The sequence below is a fragment of the Petaurus breviceps genome, unplaced genomic scaffold (assembly GCF_028583685.1).
Source record: "Petaurus breviceps papuanus isolate PSGF00001 unplaced genomic scaffold, PetGlider_PUasm1.0 181, whole genome shotgun sequence".
Classification (NCBI taxonomy): domain Eukaryota; kingdom Metazoa; phylum Chordata; class Mammalia; order Diprotodontia; family Petauridae; genus Petaurus; species Petaurus breviceps.
The window spans coordinates 16,078,900-16,103,663 of NW_027185784.1; the positions used below are offsets into that span (position 1 = coordinate 16,078,900).

General features: G+C 36.4%; 1 protein-coding gene and 1 pseudogene across 1 annotated transcript in view; both read right to left on the minus strand.

Annotated features, from left to right (window-relative positions):
- The window catches only part of CHCHD3 (coiled-coil-helix-coiled-coil-helix domain containing 3), a 347,503-nt gene that overhangs the window by 224,252 nt on the left and 98,487 nt on the right, over positions 1–24,764 (minus strand). The window lies entirely within an intron of this gene.
- Positions 17,479–18,663, minus strand: LOC138160462 (thymidine kinase, cytosolic pseudogene; annotated as a pseudogene).

Consider the following 24,764-nt stretch of genomic DNA (forward strand, 5'->3'; position numbering starts at 1 on the left):
TTGGAGGGTGGCACAGCCCTAAGGGAAGAAGATAGGCTCTGATTTTATGCAGCCACGTAATTGAAATGGCATTAGAAGCATCACTTAAATATACAAGGGCAGTTTTCTAATAAGAAAAGTCACATTATAAAGTAAATAGAGTTTTTTTTATTATTAACAAGGGTTTCCCAAGATTAAAGATATCTCTTGAGAAGTTTGGTACTTTTTGGTATTTTCCGAAATAATAAAAGGGTTTTACCTAAGGGAGAGGAAAGGAAACATTATTTTAGATACTTGGTCTAACATCATACTCACATTAAACTCCTGATACAAATTTCATTTAATTTGTCCTCTTTTAAACACATATCCTTCCTCATTTAAATTCTCTAGAGTTTTAAGTAAAGCAGTAGGAGTTTAGTGTAAGATTTTCTTATTTGCAAAATGTAATTGGGTGGCTTGACTAAGCTTAATGAAACAAACAAAAGTCAGGTTTGCCCTTGTATCTCAAGCTCTTTTTAAACAACTTTTTTCCTCATCACATTCTCATTGAAGTGAGAGGTTCTTAAATACAAACTGTCTCTGATAATAAATGTAATAAATAACCTGCCAAATTAAAGAGAAAGGAATAAATTGGTCACTGATATGGATCTCTTATGGTCATTTAAGGAGGCAGACCAAGTTATATATGCTTCTTTCCTCAATGGCAAAAATTTCCCATCATGAATCCTTTAGAGGCATTCTAAATCAAGAACAATGGTTAGCAGATTTTTCTGGAGGGCTTTAATTGAGCTTAAGCCAAAATAACAAACCCCAGCCAAGGAAGGAAAGAGGTACCTTTACCTGGTTCCATAGTAATTTGACTGACTTAGAAGAACATTAAAGGTGTTAAGAAGATTCTGGGTTGGGTTTTTTGTTGTTGTTGTTTTTGTTCTTTTTAATTTATTATTTTTAGTTTTTATAGAAAGAAAATGTCATCAGGGAAATGCATGATAGGAAGAGAATGAGCTAATCATAAACAGAGTAAGTGGAATTTCATAGGGACAAAGTTATCTTCTTAATGTAGAAAGAAAGCAAGGAAGACCTTCAGTATATTGGGGTCATCTCTTTCCTCCACAATTTCATGAGAGGTCACAAAGGATGAGTATGTAATGGATGGGATTCAATCTGTATCACTGGAGGCAATACCCAGATAAGCTCGATCTCAGATACATTTGAGCTAAGGTTGGAGCTAATATGATTACTGTGAACTGTGTATCAAACACTTTTGTTCTGAATTGCTTTAACTACTGAACAGTATCTACCAGGTCATTCTCAGATACAGTGGTCCATCTGCACTTTGGCTATGCCATCAACAACTGTATAAGACCATGAATTGGAAAGGTACTTACCCCACAAATTATTATTCAGAAACTATTGTTTTGGAAGTACATAATTGTAAAATACAACAGAAAGGAAAATTGATAATCCTTCCATTTCATGGAGGGGAATAAGTGGGAAACTGTTGCACCAAGAGATAAGATTATTGGCTTAAATCATTTAAGATTAAATCAAGAATTGTATAAGTCACAACTGCCTCTGCATCATTTCTTCAAAATACACGAACATTTTACCAACACACTACCAGGGAGCACAGAGTATTATGGAGGCTGATGATCAAGCGTAAACTATCTAATGACCAAAGAAAACTGCTTCGAGTACCCCAAAAGAAAAATGAATGACTACAAACTCTTGGGTCACTGTTAATGCTAATGACAAGTTTTAATTTAATATGTTGTACTTTGTTGGAACAAATGCTGAACTAGCAATCAAAATAGTGTTTGCTACATATTTTAAAACACAAAAGCTAAAACAGGGTAGTTCAACTATTTTAGTCTATTAAAAAATACTGATTGAGCAAATGTACAACTTCCAACTTATATTACTCACTTCAGAAAATAAAAAGCAAGACTAACACTTCTGTCCTAAAACAGTTTCAAACATACTGTAAAGTACTAAAGGAAATTCCTGTGAACTGATTGATATTCAGAAATATAGGAAAATATATTTACATTCTCAAACAGCTCATAGAAAATTAGGTTGCTTCACTCAAAACCTAAGAAACTAAATTTATGTTTAGGAAAAAAATTTTAAACAAAGTAGTAACAATGCTACCCAGAAATTTAACATTTTGTAATAAACCAAACAAAATAAAGCCGTAACAATTAATCACCCACTAATATTATCAATAGGGTCCTAATTTTCATCATTTCAATTCTTTATTTAAAATGTAATTCACAGAACTAGTTAAATCTAACCACAAAAAAAGGAGGTGAATAGAAATTTTAAAAAGTTTAGATATCACAAACGTAGAAAAACCTCACAATCAAATGCAGAAAGGCAGAAATAACAAATACATCCTTTTTAGATCATGATGCAATTAAAAGAAATAAAGGGCCATAGAAATACAGAAAAAAATTAACTGGAAATGAAATAATTTAATCCTAAAGAATGAGTAGGTCAAACACCAAATCATAGAAACAATCAATAATTTCATCAAAAAGAATGACAATAATGAGATAACATACCAAAACATATGGGATACAGCAAGCAGCTCTTAGTGGAAATTTTATATCGCTAAATGCTTACATGAATAAAATAAAGATCAATGAATTGGGTACGCAATTTAAAAAAGTTAGAAAAAGAACAAATTTAAAAATCCCCAATTAAGCATCAAATTAGAAATTCTGAAAACTAAAGGAGAGAATAATAAAATTGAAAGTAGGAAAATTATTAAACTAATAACTCAAACTAAAATCTGGTTTAAAAAAAAAACAATAAAACAAACTTTTGGTTAATTTGAGTAAAACAAAAAAGACCAAATTATCAGTATCAGAAATGAAAAAGGGTGAATTCACCACCAAAGAAGAGGAAATTAAATCTGACAATCTAACTGAAATGGATGAATATTTACAATATTAGGAAATTAGGTCAATATTAGGAAAACAGTATAATCAACTATGTGAATAGCAAAGCTAATAGAAATCATATGATTATCTCAACAGAGGCAGAAAAAGCTTTTGAGAAAATACAGCACTCATTCTTATTAAAAACATTAAGCACAGGGATAAATGGAGTTTTCTTTCAAATGGTTAATAGTATCTAAAACCATCAGCAAGCTTTATATGTAATGTGGATAAGCTAAAAACTTTCCTAGTAAGATCGAGATGAAACAAGGATGACCATTATCACCACTATTATTCAATATTGTACTAGAAATGTTAGCTTTAGCAAAAAGAGAAGAAAAAAATGAAAGAATTAGAATAGACAATGAGGAAACAAAATTATCACTATGCAGATCATATGATGGTATATTTAGACAATCAACTAAGAAACTGCTAGAAATGATGAACAACTTTAAACAAAGTTGTAGGATATAAAATAAACCCACGCAAACCATCAGCAATTTCTATTATAATACTAACAAAGTCCAGCTGCAAGAGACAGAAAAAGAAATTCCTTTTGAAATAAATGTAGACAATACAAAATATTTAGGAATCTAGATACCAAGACAAACCCAGGAACTACATGAACACAATACAAAACATTTTTCACACAAATAAAGTTAGATCTGAACAATCAGGAAAATATCAATTGCTCCCGGTTAGGCAGAGCTAATATTATAAAAATGACAATTCTACATAAATTAATTTACTTATTCAGTGCACTATTAATCAAATTATCGAAAAATTACAGAGCTAGAAAAAATAATAAAATTCATCTAGGAGAACAAAAGGTCAAGAATATCAAGGAAATTAATAAAAAAAAATGTTAAGAAAGGTGACCTAGCCTTAGCAAGTCTAAAACTATATTAGAAAGTGACAAGCATCAAAACTATCTGGTAGTGGATAAGAAATAGTGTGTTAGGTTAAGTACACAAGAAACACAGCAGTAAATGACTATGGCAATCTCCTATGTGATAAACCCAAAGACTCCAGCTTCTAGGATAATAATTCACTATTTGAAAAAAACTGCCAGGAACGCTAGAAAATAGTATGGCAGAAATTAGGTATAGACCAACAGCTCTCACCATATACCAAGATAAGGTCTAAATTGGTATATGATTTAGACATAAAGGGAGATGCCATAAGCAAATCAGAAGAGCAAGGAATTATTTAGATCTGTCAGTTCTGTGGAAAAGGGAATAATCTACAACCAAACAAGAGATAAAGAACATTATGAAATGTAAAATGGATGATTTTGATTATGTTAAATTAAAATAATTTAGCACAAACAAAGCCAAAACAACCAAGATTAAAAGGGAAGCAGAAAGCTGGGAAACAATTTTTACAACCAGTGTTTCTGATAAAGGCCTCAATTCTCAAAAATATAGAGAATTGAGTCGAATTTATAAGAATACAAGTCATTTCCCAATTGGTAAATGGTCAAAAGATATAAACAGGCAGTTTTCAGATAAAGAAATTAAGTTATCTATAATAATATGAAAAAAATGCTCTAAATCATTACTGATCAGAGAAATGCAAATTAAGACCATTCTGAGGTACCATCTCACACCTATGACACTGGCTAATATTACAGAAAAGGAAAATGACAAATGTTGGAGATGATGTGGGAAAACTGGAACACTAGTATTGGTGGAATTGTGAACTGATGCAACCATTTTGGAGAACAATTTGGAACCACACCCAAAGGGCTATAAAATCTGTGCATACCCTTTGATCCAGGAGTACCACTACTAGGTCTGGATCCCAAAGAGAGCATAAAAGATGGGAAAGAACTCACATGTACAAAAATATTTATAATAGCTCCTTTTGTAGTGGCCAAAGAATGGAAATTGAAGGGATGCTCATCAACTGAGAAATGGCTGTATACATTGTGGTATATGAATGTAATGGACTATTATTGTGCTACAAGAAATGATGAACAGGCAGACTTCAGAGATACCTAATGAACTGATGCTGAGTAAGGGGAGCAGAATCAGGAGCACATCATACCCACAGTGATCTACCCACTATGATAATACTTAGCTCTTCTCAATAACACAATGATCTAAGACAATTCCAAAAGACTCATGATAGAAAATGCTAACCATATCCTGAGAAAGAACTATGGAGTCTGAATACAGATGGAACTATATACTATTTTCTCTTTTTTTTTTTTTGCTTTCTCGTGATTTTTCCCTTTTTTTCTGATTCTTCTTTCACAATATGACTAAGGCAGGAATATGTTTAATACAATTATATATGTATAACCTGTATCAGATTGCTTGCTCTCTTGGAGAGAGAGGGGGGTGAAAAATTTGGAATTGAAAATCTTATAAAAGTAAATGCTGAAAACTATCTTTACAGGTAATTGTAAAAAACAAAACACTACTAAGTGGGGGGAAATGTAATTCCCCACTTAACATCACCTTGAAAATGTTATCTCCCACAAGAAGACCCCTAGGGGGTCACAGATCATGAATACAGTTACAAGAAATAGAGGTAATCAAGTCCAACCCCTTCCTTTTACAAAGATGAAATGAGGTCCAATGAGGTCAAGTGACCTGTCCAAGTTTTACAAAGGTGATAAAAAGCAGAACAAAGAGATGAACTCTGGCTTCTTGCTTCCAAATCCAAAATTCGTTCCATTCATTGTACCATAATGTCTAGTACATGGTAATACTTAGCTCAAAATAACTTATATTTTGTTATATGAAAAATACTTCCTATCTTGATTTAGCACAAATTATTCATGCCATTTCAGCAATGTAAACAAAAAGTAAAGAGAAAGTTATTGCCACAAGTGTACTATATATCTAAGCCTTTGTCCCTGCCAAGCCACTCTTACCTTCATCTCTTAATATATTTTTCCTTATAAATTCTTTCCTCTAATACTTATGCATCATCCCATTATTTATCCTTTTTTAAAAATAGCTGTTATTTCCTGATACTTCTTACCTGGAGTCACCTTCACTACCATTACCCAGTCCTCCAACAGTCCTCAAAGTTATAAACTTTTCCCAAATATCTCTCTATTCCTAAGCCAAGAAGCAATATACATTGGAAAGAAAACTTCCTTGAGAATCAGTAGACCTCCCCTGGAAATCAAGGTATTATCACTTACAAAGCAATTGACAAATTGCTTAAATTATTTTAAATTCTGTTTCTTATCTGTAAAACAAACTTCTTACACTACCTACCTGAAAGATTGTTCTGAGGATTAAAAGAAACAAAGTGTGCTGTAAACATTAAAGTCTTCATAGAAAAATAAAATATGATATTATTGAATTTTTCTCCCATTAGCTGGCTCTTCATCAATTACACAGAACTCAAACACAAAACCTCAGTAGTTTAATGTAAGATAAGGAAATCCTGCCATGCAAGATCTCAGTCCACTCTGTACCATTAAGATTTTTGTTCCATTTTAATTCCAATGGAATAACATACTTTGCACCCCATTTTTCTCAATGAGTGATAATCAACCAATCTCCCAGTGGAAAAATTTTTTTCTTTATCCTATTCAATATTATCTAAAGATAATGTCATTTACATAAACATAGCCTAAGGATAAAAACATTAAATATGTAGTTTTTTTAATAGGAAAGTATTTTTCTTAAAAACATATTTAAATTCTGTTAAATAATACAAATGAAAATGTAAACTTTCATGTGGTATCTTGCAATATTACTTCAATTTAAAACCAATATTTTCAAAAGGTAAAGATTTGATTACTTAGTAGATAAATTAAGATTTCTAGCCAAGACAGCTACCTAGAACAGCAGGCAGACTTCCCACCTGGCACACACCTATTCCAACAAATCCATCAAGTTTGCAGCAGACCATATAATTTTCAAGAAATCCAATATGAAACTACAGCTAGTGACTTCTTCCACCCCAGAAATGCAAAAGAGATCACTGATACAAAATAGGGTATTAAGAAAAGCCACATCCAGCAGAAGATAGCCTCCTAAAAGGTTAAGAGATAGACCAGGGATTCTCTGGTCTAGATTCCCATCTAGTCCCATCTAGTGTTCGGGAGCAATAAGAAAGAGGCACTATCCCTCAAAAAGCTTCAAGAAGGCTCAGATACCAGGAAAAAGGCATGGGGCAGAGAGCAGAGCAGTGAAGAAATCCTCAGACTTCGTTTGCCCAGGCCTCATTTGTAAAGGCCCTAACTCTGTCCTAAGATATCAAAGAGGGGTCTAAAGATTCAGTTCTCTGGACCTCCAAGATGGGAATGGGGAAGAGGCTAACAAGGAAAGGTAAAGGTCACGATATGAACCCAGGGGACTCAGGGGAAAAGACCATGCAGGGCCAACCATTCCAAAAAGCAAAAGGATGGAAACTAGCCCAACAGAAATCCTTGATTCAATAACTAAAGAAGAAAAGTAACCAAATAAAAGAAAACATCAACTAGTTTCAAAAATTAGTGCAAATATAGATATTCTTTGCCCCAAAAGGAAATTAACTCTGTAATAACTGCAGGAACTCAAAGAAAAAAAAGAATTTTCCACAAAATTTCATGAAGACCTAGATAAAATGAAGCAAGAGATAAAAGTTGAAATAAAAGCTCTAAAGAAAGGAAGATTACATAGCTGAAAAGAGGAAATTATAAACTTCACCCCAGAAATGAATTTCCTGGACCCCAGAAGGGATCAAAAAAAATTCAATGACTTCATAGCACAAGAAATGTTAGAACAAAATTTAAAAAAATATAAAGTAAAAGAAAATGTAAGGAAAAACAACTGACCTAGAAAACAGGTCAAGGAGAAATAATTTAACAATCATTGGGTTCCCTGAAAACCATAATAAAAAACAAAATAAGCCTGGACATTACATTTTAAGAACTCATAAATGGAAACTGCCCAGAGTTATCAGAACCAGAGGGCAAAATCAAGATGGAAAAAAAGTCACTAATCACCTCCTGAAAGGAATCCAAAAAGGAAGTCTTAGAAATGTCATAAACAAAATCCAGAGCTTCTATGTCAAAGAAAAATTATTGTAAGCATACAGAAAAAAGTAGTTCAAGTATCAAGGAACTATAATCAGGATCAAATAAGACATGGCACCATAAATGAGAGGTAATCTTGGAATATTCAAAAAAGGTAGAAGAGACCTACTTATCACAGCCAGGTAGAAAAACAACATTTTAAATGGAATAGATACCTTTCAAATATTTCTGATGAAAAGAGCAAGAACTCTAAAATACAAACAGAAGAGTCCAGAGAAATCTAGAAAGGTAAATTTATTGAAGCATCTGGAAGGAGGTTATGAGCTGAAGAGTGCTAACATTTTCACTGAGAGAAAATAAAGCTTTTTGAAGACACTCTGGAAAAGCACATGTTTAGGGAGGAGAATGTGCTTCCATTTTGAGTGTTTTAAGAGGGGAAAGAAGAGAGGTAAAAGGAGAAATATAATGTACTGTAAAAAAGAAGTAAGAAGGGGTAGATTTTACTGTACATGTAAATGTGGCAGAGCTCACCCTCTAGGCAACTAAGCAGACTGGACTAGAGCAATGGACTAAGGCTATATTTAAATCCAGTCTCAGATACTTACTAGCTGTGTGACCCTGGGCAAGTCACTTAACCTCTGATTGCTTCAGTTTCCTCCACTAAAAATGGGGATAATAATAAGCACACAAACTCCCTGTTTGTAAGGATCAAATGAGAGAATATTTGTAAAGCACTTAGCACAATACTTGGAACATAGTAGGTTCTACATAAATTCTTATCCCCTTCCCTTTCCACTCCTATCTGAAATACCCACAATTTGGGGCAGAAATTCATCTAACTCAATAGGACAATTGGGGATTAGGGATGGGGAGTGGGCAGAGGTTAAAGGGAGAAAGAGTCATAAGCAAAAGAATATTTCTGATCCTAGAGGGGAGATGAAGGTGGGGAGGGAGTGTTGGAGAGAAGTCAGGACTATAATCTAAGGCAGTGCCTTAGCTTAGATTGCTTCTTAGATGACAAAATGTGTTACATGAATGTAATGAAATAATATTCACCATAAGATATAACAAAAAGAAAATTCTGGAGAACCCTAAGTAGTATGAAAATGATGCAGTTCACACCAAAGTGAACAGAACCCTGAGATCAAAAAATGGCCAAAACCAATGAAAAGAAAAACAAGAGACTTAAGAAAAATTCTGCTTAATGCAATGAAATAGAGTGTTGCCAGAGCAACTATGATAAAGCATACTTGCCAATGCCTATGAAAAAGAGCAGAGGTACAGAAACAAAGAAAGGCACATTTTTGGTTATGTGTCACTAAGTCAATCGATTTTATTTAACTATTTTTATTTACTACATGATTTTTAAAAATTGATCTCTTTTCGGGAAAAGGAGGTTTCAGAAGTAAGGGAAGCAAAAAAAGATTCTAAAAAAGTGGGCCATTGTGACAAATTTCTTAAATGTATACAAGTTAAGAAGGAAAGTTCTGAAAATTTTCCACTGACACTGTCACTATTTGGTGCAGGCCCTCATCATCTCTTGCATGGAAAATTATAATAGCCTGCTAGTTGGTCTCTCAACCTCAAGTCTCTCCCCACTTCAAGTCTGCTGTCAAATTAATCTTCCCAAAACAGAAGTCTGGAACGTGTTTATACAGACATACATAAACAAACACACCAACCAGTTTTCTTACTCCTTACTACCCTCCTTCCCCCTTCCTCATACTCTTCAATCCAGTGACAATGGCCTTCCTACTGTACCTCAAATAAGGCACTCCATCTCCAGATTCCAAGCATTTTTTTACTAGCTATTCCTCCATTCCCAAAATTCTCTTCTTCCTCACGTCCGCCTCTTGGCTTCCCTAGATACCTTCAAGTCTAAGCTAAAGTTTCAACTCTGACCAGAAACCGTTTTGGATCTCCCTTAATGCTAGTGCCTGTCCTGGGCTAATAATCTCCATTTTTCTTCCTGTATATCACACACACACACACACACACACACACACACACAGTGTCTCATATATATGAGACATATATGATCTCCAGCATCTTTCTATCTTATTTGAACATAATTGTTTTCATGTTGTTTCACCCATTAAATTGTGCCAAGTACACCACAGCTGCTTAATAAATACTTGCTGATTGAGAAGTCTGAAGTGAGATGGTTAAGTAATAGGAACAGGAACACAGCTCATCTAAGGAACAGGCCATGATTATCAAATAGCATTTTTAGTAAAAATGATATTGTTTAGTTTCAAGCAGCACAAAGACTAGAACTGAAAGGTTCTCTATAAAAACATACCAGGCATATGGTTCATCACTTGCACAACTGATTTCATGATGTAAAAAACCTAGAAAGAACAGGATAGATAGTATCCACCATGATCTTAAGCTGCTGAAATTCTATTTGCAAGTGGCTAATACTTCTTTCTAAATTTCAACTGTATTACTGGGCTAAAGAATCAAGGATTTTTAATTATGCAATATTCGTCATTGACTCAGTGTTGAAATCCCACACAGCATGAACCATGTTAGCTAAACTAACAAAATGAATAATTTAGCTCTCAGTCAGCAGGGATTCACTCTACCACCTTCATTATTTACTTCATAATATCTATTCCCATCTTTCTTGAAACTCTGAATCCACTCATCATAACAACAATTAATCTGTTCTACATTTGAAGTAGTCTAGATGATCAAGAATGTACAACCCTACCTACATTATCCTTCTGGTCTGCTTTAAACTATTTCCAACACTTAGAACTCAGTAATTATCAAAACACTACATATATCCCCACATTAACTGTCAAAAATTTTATATAACTTTTAACTACATGATTTTTTTTAATCAAAACAAATAATTCTTTTCAATAAATATATTTTAGATTCAAAACACTTCTTATATTACTTTTACACTGAAATAATTTTATGGCCTTCAATGACAGCTAACAGGGAGGTAAAAGCATCAAGGAATTAGATACATTCACATTCTCCTACTCTGACAAATAGCAAATGCTTCCCTTCTATACTGCAGCTAATGGGTGTCTTATATGAAATCAAATTTATCAAGATGAGAGAGAGACATGGATATTTGAAAATGGTCCCTGTAAGTGACACTATAGTTTCATAGACAACTAGTTTTGCACAGATCAGGTTTGACTCTCAGTTTACTCTTAATTATGAAAAAAGAAATTGCAGTAAGAATTACCATAAATTTCATGAAGAGGTATAGCAAGTGTTATATGGAGGATGAATCTTCATTCCATCTGGCTGCTGCTGCCATCCCCTCCCAGTCTCTCTTTTCTGGGGTTTCTAAATGTTAGTATTTGCTCAACTTGAAATGCTTACGCTGTACAAAAACTTAGGCACAACACATTTGTGGTGCAAACAGTTTGTCATTTTTTGCTTAGTTCAACATGAGTGAGTTTGTTAATGTATTTTGACAAACTTGCATAACATCCTAAAATGTTTTGAACAATGCAGTTAAGGCCTCAATGCAATATTAATGAGTGAATAATGTTCCTGAATACAAGGTTTAATATTTAATGACTCAGAGTGCTGCTTGGATTTGATGCAGAAGAAAAATGTGGTTTTGGAATCATTGCAGTTGTCACAGGGCCTGAGAATAAAGCTACAGACTGTAAGAAAACCTTTAACCTAAACTCTAAGCTATGGTCTCAGGTGTGAAGTTGATGTTTCACCTACTGAACTTCTAGTAATGATAATTATTCATGGGATGGAACCATTTACTCAAGTTTGGTTTTTCAGGATTTTTATATCATTAGAAGTGCACCCACTTGCACCAGAGCTAAGAAAGGGAAAAAATGAAGTCTGAGGAAGGAGAGCAACTAAATAAAGATTAAGCCCTTCTTATGGGATAAGCAGATTCAACAGAAAGACCCAAAGTCAAGCTGACCACTCTTCATTTTGTCAAAGAAGAGCAGGCTCATAAAACAACCAGTCCCCTTGTTTGGGGCAAAGAAATGTGCCTGAAGGAACCTATAGCAAATTTAGTTTCTCCTGCTAATCTGTGCCTAAGGGTAGGTAACTTGCAAACATGATTCCAAGTGAGATCTACCTCACTCAAAAGTAATCCCCAAAACTTAAAAATCTCTAAGAAAATAAGAGAACAGGCCTTTTTGAAAGTTGGTTAAGTATGACAAGCCCTCCAGAGATGTAGGGAAAATACTTTAAAGAAATCCTTAAAGATATTTTAATATTACTAGTTTGAAATGAAAAGTATGAAAATGAGTTTCAATTTCAATCTCCCAATCTGCGTTTGCATTTTATAAGAGATATCAGCCAAGGACATAAGCACTGTGCCCGTGTGGTTCAGTCATTTTAAATTATCCTGGCACTGTGTTTACAAAAAGAGAGTAAGAAGAGTAATTGAGGGAGGAGGTGTTTATGTTAACAGTTCAGATCAATGGTCCAGAGAAGGGCAGGCTAATGTGGGTATATGAGGGGCTGGGGGACACTGGTAAAGCCATTACAAGTCTACTGAATAGTTAGGACATACTGTGATTGCTTTTAAACTAACAAAAAGAAAAACTACCGGCCACTTCCAATTCTTTCTCACTGCTGTACTATCACTCATGTTATAAATGGAAGCACATTAATCAATCACTCATTCAAACATTTGCTGAGCATTTCATACGTGATATGAACAATGTCTGAAAGCTTTCCCCTTACAGCTCTACAAGTCACATAAACAACATTAAAACCAGAGTTGAGTATTTCCAATTAGTCATATACAAAATTGAAAACTGATTACTTTCAACATCTGGATATTTCAGTTTCTCTGAAATATCTTATTCTTTACTCCACTTCAACCACCTAAAGAACTGGACATACAGGAATCCTCTTATTCAAATTATTCCACTGTCAAGACGAAGAACACTGAAACTCCCTTAGACCCTGACCTCCCATCCTACCGCATCTATTCTCCCAATCTCAATTTCCAATACCTTAGCTGCACCTTACTCTCAGTCCATCAACTCATTGTTTCATTTGCCAACTCTGTGTAAGAATAAGTCATTTCAAAGACTTTCTTGCCAGCAACCTTTTGTTATTAAACAGTACCTATCTTGCCCAAATACCTAAAAACTCAAAACTGAAAGGGAATTCAGGAAAACCTTATCTAATGCCCCTAATTACTAGTACCCTCATTTTTCTCAAATTATCTTATCCTGTCTGTTTACATATTTTATGCTCCAACATAATGCAAATTTCTTCAGGTCAAAGGTTGGGTTTTGTTTTGTTTTTGTATCAGCAATTCCTACCAAATACAATGCCATATATACAGCAGGTACTTAATAAATGCTTGCTGGATTTAAGCAAATATAGTCTTAACAGTACCTTAACAGACTCTCTTCTACAATATAACTGACAAATGGTCATCTAGTCTCTGCTTAATGAGCTCTAAAGGGAACTCTACCTGAAGGTTGCCCACTATGCTATTTGTTAGTTCCAACAATTAGGAATTTTCCACTTACATCAAGCCCGAATCTGTTCCTCTCCAATGTGTACATGTTACCACATCCTCTTTCCCATCTGTATCCTGCTACTCACTCACATGACCACTACCTTACTTTGTAATTCTCATACCTCGCCATTTATTACCCAGGCCTCCAACTTTGTCTCCCTACTTGCAAACGTCTCTCCTTCCAATCTATACTACCCACAGCTGCCTAAATAATCATCGTAAAAACAGATCTGAACATGTCACTCCCATTTTCAAGAAGATAGAGTTGCTTCCTACAGTATCCTGGACAAATCAATCAAATATTTATCAAGGGCCAGAAACTCCTTTCCTTTGCATGTGACTCCAAACTCCCTTTCAACACTTCACATTAGCCTCCCTCGCACACTCTGAGTGAAATTGGCTGCTCCGTGCTGTGGACCTTACATGGTATCTCTGTAGCCTTACCATCTCTGCCCCTGTGACTTATTGCTTGATATGCTACTTCTCTTTAAGGATGCCTCCCTAGTCCCTCATCTAGAAAATGATCTGGGGGTGGGGGAATGGTTTAGAGAGTGAATTAGACTATATAACCTCTAAAGTCCCTTCCATCTCTAAATATATAGCCTTAAAACCATCTTTTCACAGACAAAGGTTTAATATCTTTTTTGTTGTTATTTTAAAAAGAATAAAACATTTCAAATAATTTCTGGCAAAAGGAAAAAAAAGTTTAAATCTCTGTGTGTACTGAATATGATCAGCAAAGCAATCATCCTTAGAAACAACTTCAGGAGGGGCAGCCAGGTAGCACAGCAAGTAAGAGCACCGGCTCCAGTGTTGAGAAGACCTGGAGATCGAATCCCGGGCTCAGACACTTAGCACCCACCCAGAAACACCTGGCCGTGTAACCTTGAGCAAGTTACTTAACCCCAATTGCTTAGGGGCGGCCAGGTGGCTCAGCAAGTAAGAGCACCGGTTCCAGTGTTGGGACGACCTGGAGACCGAATCCGGGGCTCAGACGCTCAGCACCACACCCAGAAATAACTGGCCTTGTAACCTTGAGCAAGTTACTTAACCCCAATTGCTTAAAAAAAAAAAAAACTTCAGGAAAGATCCTGAAGTACTTTATGGAATACACAACAGTCAAACAAGGGAACTTTAAATAAAAAAAAATCAATTTACTTTTTAAAGTAGGGTTATGATGTTTGTTGTTGTTTTCTTTTTAATTAATGCTTTTTGGTATATAGTGATGTGCAAATTAGCTTACACATACTAAAATAATTAAATATATTGATTTACACAATAAACTTAATTTCTTACATATTATAATGCGTAATATGTCCTCTTTTTGCTGCAATACATTGTTTTACATGATTTGGCACTGAACTTATAATGACATATAATCTTTAATTCTTCTAAATATTAAGGTATTCGTAATTTTACATTTTATAACACTATATTAAATGTAGTATAAGAGTCCTTTTTTCCAAGTCTAGCATTGATTACAGCCCAAGGGCTATAATCTCGTGTGCGTGTTGGGGATATGGGAGTGGTGGGTAGCAAGCATGGGGGAAGAAGAGTAAGTGAAGGAGGAAATGTGTGGCAAATAGCAAGGAAAGGAGAGGCAGATGATACATAATTTAAAAAAAATTTTTTTTAACTTTCAGCCCTAAATATAAAAAAAAAAACACAAGAAAAGCAAAACCTATTAAAAATATGTCCAGGGTGAATAGAGCCCCGGCCCTGGAGTCAGGAGGACCTGAGTTCAAATCCGGCCTCAGACACTTAACACAAAACTAGCCATATGACCTTGGGCAAGTCACTTAACCCCAACTGGCCTCCAAAAAAGAAAAGTAAAAATATGTCTAAAAAGTAGAAACAGGACTTCCACACAGCTCCTGCTTCCACCACCACCAATTCATGTAAAAAAAAAATGACTCTAAACAAACTTTGGAGCTACAGAACCCACAAAATGACAGAGAGAGGCTAACTTCCCACTGAAGACAGTCAGGCATGCCAGCAGGAAGGGACAAGCACAGACCTCTGGGAGGTGAGCCCAGTCCAGCAAGAGCCAGAGGTTTTTGCCTCAGGGCAGCCACAATCAGCTACTGGATGGAGGGACTTCAGATCACCAGCAGTTGTGGCAGTTTCCAGAATTATCAATCCTTAGATGCTAAGGACAAAGTGAGAGGTCAGTGCAGTATGGACTTTGTGGGAACAGTGAGTTCAGAAGTGCGGTCCAGCCTTAGACCCTGGGCCAGAAGCCGCTGAGGCGTGGCTGCCATGCACCTACCGCCATGTGGCTGCTTCACAGCTCCTAGTCTGCAGATTGTAGTGAGACCAAGCCACTAGTCTGAGGGGTAATTGCTCTTGCTTTAACCTGCTTGGATCTGGATCACTGTCTAGGGTGGAGGTCCTGGGGTGCATGACCAGTTTGCCGGAACTCATCAAGGGTTCAGAGAGGGCACCCAACTAATAGCTCTAGCAGCTGAGAAAACCCAGTGATTTGGGACAAAGGTCCCCCCTCTGGTAGCAGAGTACTACTGTGGCAAAAAGCTCAAAAGAAAAGTAATTGAGTGGCAACATGAGCAAGCAAAGGAAGCACACCAATCCGACTTTACACTACTATTTTGGGGACAAAAAGGGATCAAAGCATGGAACAGGAGGAAGACAGCAAAGTCAGAACTCCTGCACTAAAAGCTTCCAATAAAAATACGAGCTGTTTACAGGCCACAGAGGACCTTAAGGATTTTGAAAACCAAATAAGAGAAGTGGAGGAAAAATTGGGAAGAGAAATGAGAATTATGGAAGAAAATTATCAAATGCAAGTCTACAACCTGACTGAAGAAAATAACACCTTAAAAATAGACTAACTCAAATGGCAAAAGAGGCTCGAAAAGGCAATGAGGAGAAGAATGCCTTAAAAAGCTGAATTTGCCAGATGGAAAAAGAATCTCAAAAGTTCACTGAAGAGAAGCATTCCTTCAGAATTAGACTGGAGCACATGGAAGCTAGTGACTTCATGAGAAATCAAGATGCTATTAAACAGATCCAAAAGAATGAAAAAAGAGAAGGCAATGTGAAACATCTCATTGGAAAAACCACTGACCTGGAAAATAGATCCAATTATTGGACTTACCTGAAAGCCATGATCAAAAAAAGAACCTAGAAATCATCCTTCAAGAAATTCTCAAGGAAAACTGCCTTGATGTTTTAGAACAAGAGGGAAAAGTAGAGGTTGAAAGAATCCACTGATCACCTCCTGAAAAAGATCCCAAAAAGAAAACTCCTAGGAATATTACAGCCAGGTTCTGAAATTCCCAGATCAAGGAGAAAATATTACAAGCAACCAGGAAGAAACAATTTGAATACTGGGGAAACACAATCAGGATAACACATGATCTGGCAGCTTCTACACTGAGGGACTGAAAGGCTTGGAATATGATATTCTGGAGGTCAAAGGAGCTGGGATTAAAACCAAGAATCACCTACCCAGCAAAACTATCATGTTTCAGGGGAATATATGGTCATTCAGTGGAATAGAGGACTTTCAAGCATTCTTGATGAAAAAACCAGAGTTGAATAGAAAATTTGACATTCATAGATACAAGAAGCAAGAGAAGTATGAGAGGGGTGGCTAGGTGGCTCAGTGAGTAAAGCACTGGCCCTGGAGTGGGGAGGACCTGAGTTCGGTTCCGGCCTCAGACACTTAACACCCACACACAAAAATCTAACCATGTAACCTTGGGCAAGTTACTTAACCCCAACTGCCCTCCAAAAGGCAGAGAGAGAGAGAGAGAGAGAGAGAGAGAGAGAGAGAGAGAGAAGCATGAGAAGGCAAACGGGAAAAAAATCATAAGGAGCTTATCAAAGTTGAACTATTTATATTCCTATGTGGAAAAACAATAATTGTAACTTATGAAACTTTTCTCAGTATGAGAATAGTTGAAGGGAATAGAAATGTATATATATATACATCTATATATATATATGTATACACACACACGCACACACACACACATATATATATATACATAGGAGGGTATATGGGCGTATGAATACATATGGGAGTATGTGTGTATATATATATGTGTGTGTGTGTGTGTGTGTACAGGTATACATAGACAGAGGACACAGGACCAATTATATAGGTAGGGATGATACTTTTTCCCCCCAGGAGAATAACAAAGGCTTTATTTAGAAAGACAGGCTGAAGAAAGGAAGGTGAGGGATTTTACTGGCAATGTTTATAGACCAAGGAGAAGTTGGGGCAGGGTGGGAAGGATGGCAAATAGGGGAAGAGTAGAATTAAGTTGTAAAGTATAGTCTTGGGTTCAAAACATTTCTTCTAAGTTATGAAGCACTGCATCTTTCCTATTCCCTGTTTCATAAGGTCTCTTCTGGTCCTCCCTCTTCTGAGGGACATGGGGAAGATAGAAAAACACAGTGTGGACATAAACAATAGCTATGGCTGTGGGGTGGCTAGAAATTGAAAAGCAGGTTCAAGTCACTTCTCCATATATACATACATTGCCAGCGTGCTTAAATTTATCTTCTTACTCCAAGGCCAGATCCAGGAACACCCCTACTGCCTCAGTTGTTTGAACTGCATTGTAGAATCTGTTGAGCAACAAAGAGTTTCCTACAGCCTGAGGTGTCCCCTGACTTCCCACTCAGAGGGCAGTTCTCTTTGTTCTCCAGCCCAGGATATTGTCTTGAGAACTTCTTAAAATAGCAGAGTCAACACACAGAATGATATGTGTCAGTACCACCAATCACTTCAACCTCTCTCTGCCTCCAGTCTCTTAATGTAAGCAGCTTCCTGGAAGCACTCCATGCACACCGCTGTCAGTTTTACTACACTCTCTAACAGTGTCACCAAGTTCAGGATATTCCCAAAAGCCTTCCTCTGAAAGGTCCCCTCCAGTGAACTACAGTCACAGTCTTCCCAGCATTTGCCATGGTCTCACTGAATTCTACAATATCTGGAAAAAACTGTCCCTCATCAATGCCAATGACAGTCACAGCCAGAGCATCCTGGGCCACATCCCAAAGCAAGCAGGCTGGGAGTGCTTCCATAGTGTTCTGGTCATGTGTGGAGAAACTTTTGCCATATTGAGTGTCTTTGGCATACTTAATCACGAGGCACTTGTACTGAGCAATCTGGAATGGCCAGACTCTGCATATGAGCTCTGTACTCTTTCAGGAGAACATGGGCCCCAGGATCACTTGGATCTGCCCCTGGATCATACTGGGGGAGCTTGGCAGCAGGTGGGCAGGTTAATGCAGCTCATCTTGAGTCCCAGGGATGATACTTAAAAGGTGAAACTAAGAAGTGAGAGAGGAATATAATGAGAGGAGACAGGGAGAGACAGAATGGGGTAAACTATCTCTATAGAAGAGGCAAGGAAAAAGGGTTACAATGGAGGGGGAAAACAGGAAGGCAAAAGAGAATGGGTCAACCTTACTGTCACTGAATTTGCCTTGGGACAGAATGACATACACACTAAATAGGGTATCTCACCCTATAGGAGAGTAGGGGGAAGGCGATGAGAGGGGGGATGATGGAAGGGAGGGCAGGCTGGGGGGGAGGGAAGTTGGAAGCACCCACTTTTAAAAAGGGACAGGATCAAAGTAGAGAATAGAACAAGTGAGGGGTGGGATAGGACAGAGGGAAATATAGTCAGTCTAATACATGGGTGTTATATAATGAAGAAGGTAGAAATGAGATCAAGAACAAAAGTAGAGAAATGGGCCTTGGCAGGAAGCAAAACAATGTCTTTAGAGAACAGGACAAAGGAGACAATGAAGAATGATATATAGAGATTTTGAGTTATAGTTTAAGGGAGAAGGAGACTATGATGGATCATCTAGTTTCTCAGTGAAGTAGAGGGAGGGGTGTTCTGATGAGAAGAGGGTGAGCATATGGCACAGGAGACTTAAGGAGTACTGACAAAATCTGGAATAGTAACTTTAGATAATTATTACAGATTATCAAATAGGGAATAATAATGGAACTTCCAAGTAGCGAAGCAGACCCATTTGAGGCTATTCAATAAAGCTGATAAGAATGAAAGTTAAATTATATGTGACAAAAATAAGATTATTACTTTTAAGTGCTCTGCTAAGATCTATAAGAGAATGATGAAGTCTAATGTGGGTCAAAAGGTAAATGGGTAGAAACTTGTTTACACAGGTTGCTGTATTAAGTATATTTTACCCAATGGTATTTATTTTATAATAATAAAGTTTCAATAAATTCACTTCTTATTAAGATCAGAGAATCCTAAGTTAGTGACAACATAAACAATAATGTACTTTTTCTTCAGTTATTTAGGTCCTTTGTATTTTTACAAAAACTTTTTTATAGTTATATAGCTCTATCAGTCCTATGTATGCTTTCTTTCTAGTTTCCACAGCCTGGTGACCCAGGCTGACAACTGCTGCAACATGTTACAGTCATACCTATTTCAGATCCAAAAATGTTTCTGCCACCAAATTCCTAGGTTCTGTCAAATGGCTCAACATCAGAAATCACAATGCCTATATCATTTCCCTCTTTTTTTATTAGAAAAATTACACTTAAAATAGAAATAAAATACATTGATAGACTAAAGCCATGAACGAGCAGCTTTCCAGAGGGCTGCTGCTATGAAAAGCTTTCAAGGTTCTGATTACACAGTATCGTGAACATTCTATTTATTCAATAACAAATCATAGCAAAACATTCAGAGAGAATCAAGGTACAGCATTCACAATGTTACAATTTATCACAGAAAAACAAAATACAGCATTCACAATGATTTATCACTAAAATGGTATCACAGTTTTCACCACAGTGGTCACAATAGTTTTCAACAGAGTAACTCAATCATTCAATCATCATTAAGCCTCCTTAAGGGACACAAAATACAAAAGTCAAAGTACTCCATCCCTGGGTAGTACATTCATTTAGTCAATTGAGAGTCCTTAATTCAATCACAAATAAATCACAATTCCATCAGTTCCTATTTAACAGAAAATAAAACAATTCAGAAGACAGGGCTTTCCAGCTGTCTGACCATTACTTCCATACCTAGTTAATTACCAGAGAGGGAAGCACCCAACATCTGGGTTTTCAAAGTTGGGGGAAAGGGTGAGTTTTCAAAGCGGGGGGGGGGGGCCTCAATGGCTACCCAGTCTCACCTGGCTAAATCACACAACTCTTCCCAAAGTGAATCCCAAAGCAAAACCTCACATCAGGGTCAGTCACTACTCAGACAATTTCATCTTTCACTATTCAGTATTCATGGAGAGGTCTTTTGATCTTGACTGAGGCAGGTAGCTCCTATCTGAATCCAACAAGCTGTCACCTGGGTTCAAAGGCAGACAATTCCCAGTTCTTTGTTCAGCTTTCCATGCAGTTCCTGCTCCACATTGCAGCTCATATTGTCCAGTCTACCTTAAATCCTTCAGTCTCTATTCCTGGGAAGTCAAGGCTTAACAAAGCCACAAATAGACTAATTACCAACACCACAGTCATGCTTCCTTTGGCAGCTCCTCAGCAGCTCTGGCTGGCCCTCAGAAGTCTTCAGCAGAAGTTTCAGCTGGTTGCCAGAATCAAAATCACTTCATCCAGGTTCTCAAAATAAAAATCATTCTTGTCAGCCTGGGCCTCTCTTCCTCAGCCTCCAGATCCTGGCTCCAAGAAGATCTGAAATTCCAGCTACGGCTTCTCTGTTCTGCCCCTTCCTGTTACATCAGCAACAGGGGTTCATACCTTTTGTTTCTTAACAGAGGCTTGATCTAATTAATTTCAAACTAGATGCTAAGTACCCGTTAGCTTTGCCAATACAAAGGGATCAAATTACATTACAATTACATAGTTATTACTATCTACTTTGCTGACATACCATCAAGACCATGGGACCTTTCAATGTGATATACACAGGCACTGGGGCATAGAGATACACCATGCCCTACTGGAAAAGTCTAAGGGGGTATGGGAGAAGATATGGGAGAGAGCAGGTTGGAGGAGGGGATATCCTGTGGGACTATTATTCTGGGGTGGTGGATAGGGGAAAAATGGGGAGAAAATTTGTAACTCAAAATCTGGCGGAAATTAATGATGTAAATCAGAAGTTAATAAAGCATTTGAAAAATGAGAAAAAAGAAAAAAAAAGATTCTTTAAAGACTTGTAGCCCTACTCAGATGGAAAAAAATATCTTTAAATATTTGCAGCAAGTCACTTAAAAATACAACTAGACAAGCTTCCCTCCCAAATAAACACCTAGAAAGTTAATTTATGGCTTGCTCAATTTCTCTTTCTGAGACTAGGTGGTTTGGATTCTCTATTGCCTTTTCAGTTGAGTATTTTAAATGTCTGTATTTGCTCATCCCTTTTACTTAAATTTAGAGTTTTGTTGGAATTCAGACAGCCAGTACTTTCTGATGTTTTATTAATATCTGTTGTTCATTGTGAATTCCCATTCTTATCTTTTTAACCTGATTTTTGATATTCTGACATTTAGATTTTCATCTTTTTTTTAATTTATGATAATTTAATTTAAAATAATTACTTTTCCCATTTTGGAAGTCTTTGTGTCTTGATTTTTCAATTAAAAATCTTCTTGTTCTCAATTTTGTTTTTCCTTTCATTTTCAAAACTTCAGCCTTTCTGCCTTTTTTTGGTTTGTTATTAAACTTGCTGGTATTCTTTTTTTTCTCACTGCATGTTCAATTCATTTGTATTTTACCTATCAGAAGCACAGAGACCAACAAAAAGGGTAACTTACAAAAAACTACAAAAATGTAAATAAAGACACCAGTAAAGAACAAAAACATGTAAAATGGAATGGGAAATGGCGATGCCAATCTACTAAAGAAAAGGCACATCTTAAAATATATCAGTAAAACAAATGCAAAATAAATTAAATATTTAATCAAATAAGGACTATGAAGTTATATCTCTGGTATTTCATCATGCTTTCTGAAAAGCTAATTAATTCAGTGACTTAAATGTAAAACATATGCAAACCTCAGGGTTCATTCCCTTTAGAAGGGGAGAAAGGACTAACAATTAAATGACCAAAGGTCAAATAATAAAATCACAGAATGTTAAAGTTCAAAAAGGCATCAGAAATCATTTAATCTAATCCCCTCATTTTAAAGAGGAAATTAAGTCCTAAAGAAATTAAGTGATTTGCCCAAAATCACAAAGATAGAAAATGACAAAAATAAATCAAAAGTTAACTATGTATTATTTTCAGAGACTGCCCTTCACTAATTTGAAGATCTGAGGGAAAAAAAAAAAAGGATTTCCTCATAATGTTGTTGAGTCGGTTTAGTCATATCTGATTTTTCTATTTCACCATTTGGGGTTTTCTTGGCACAGATACTAGAGTGGTTTGCCATTTCCTTCTCTAGCTCATCTTACAGATGAGGAAATTGAGGCAAATATGGTTAAGTGACCTGCCCAGGGTCACACAGCTAGTAAGTGTCTCAGGTCACATTTGAACTCAGAAAGATGAGTCTTCTTGACTCCAGGTCCAGCACTCTATCCACTATGCCACCTAGCTGCCGCCATAGAATACTACAATGATAACTAAAAACAATTTTTAAAAAAGATTCTTGATTACACTAACACTCAAATGGTTGTAAGATTATAGCCATAGAAGGGTTACAAAATATAAACAGTGTCTTCCTCAATTTCCACTTACAGTACAATGATACTAGAGGAGAACTCTAGCTAGACCTCTGTTTATCCCTCATTCTCACCAATTGATGAGTCCATCAAATTTTCCACCAGGCCTGTCTTCAAATTTCCTTTCTTATTTGTTGTTTGCTTCTACCTCTACCATGTATCTCTCTGTTGCACTCTAAACATACTAATTTTTAAATCTTTGCAGATTATAGTGTTGCATGATTTTCAATCCATCAACACTGGCAGAATATTGTATTTTAAAAGTTGGAACTATTTCTCAGAGTTTAGAGACATTAAAGGAGCTTTGCAATTTCCTGAAGTCAACCAAGACTGATCCTTACTCCTCCTATTTAATTGCAGGCTCCATTCATTGTCTGCTTACACTCTCCTTCTAAGATATATGCACAAATGGATGAGCTCTATTGGTTACTGCCTAAATACATGTCATAATCTGGAAATTAGGCATTCTTTATCCACTTGATTTTACCTATGTGGATAATTAGGATTTCTTCCAATAACACAATGTTATTAACGAATAGAAACATCTGGAAACCACAAGATTCATACGTAATCCCTCCTCGACTTTGTTTATTTTCTCAATTACCTCCATGAAAGTGGAGAATACCTTTGTCTAGCATGTCTCCCTCTCCCCTTTTGTGCTTCACCTAACATTAATAACCAAAAGGTCAAACAGAGTTCTCTTTGTTATATCTCTAACAGCTGGTATTTTGCTCTATTGAATCAAATGCTTCTTATAATCAACAAATAATAAGCATAGTTGTATTTTGTATTCTCCACATCACAACATACAATGGTAAATACATGGTCTGCTATGAAATGACTTCAGAAACCTTGACTGTTCCCTACTAATAGTCTGATCAAGGATCCTCTTAATGCTTGGGTATATGATGCTATTAATTTTAAGAAGCCAAGAAAGAAGGCACATAATTGCTGTTCTCTCAGTTACCGCTTTTTTGGGGGGGGTGCCTTAATAAGGGGTAGGAATATTGTCCTATCTTTGTTTTTTTCCCATCCTTTAGATACTTGTGAACTAGTTATTCAATACTCAAAGTTTTGTCAAATCCAGCACTGATCGATTATCTCTATGTTGCTGTTGAGTCATTTTTCAGTTGTGTCTAACTCTTCGTGACTCTATTTGGTGTTTTCTTGGCACAGATGTTAGGGTGGTTTATCATTTCCTTCTCCAGTTCATTTTACAAATGAGGAAACTGAGGCTAACAGGGTTAAGTGACTTGCTCAGGGTCACACATCTAGTGTCTGAGGCCAGATGTGAACTCAGGAAGAGGAGTCTTCCTGACTCCAGGTCCAGCACTCGAGCAGACTGCACCACCTGGTTGTTCTCATTTCTGTGTACACATGCTCTTATCCAGCTCCTCTGCCTATCTTTATTCCCTTTGGTATAAGTTCTATCAGCTCTACAAACACATCTAGAACAATGATGGTAGCATTCAAGTGAGGTGATTCTGTGACTCATGACGGTTAAAAACAAAAGTCTGTATAGAAATCTCTACACATCTTTTCTATTTTTCTTTTATTTGCTGTCCTTCCATTTTCATTCTTAAAGTCCCTCAGGACGATACTCTTGAAGTGGATATCTCTAGGGAAAGTTTGTAAAAACTAGTTTTACCCCTCTACTGTCTATGTGGAAGGAAGGAAGGAAGGAAGGAAGGAAGGAAGGAAGGAAGGAAGGA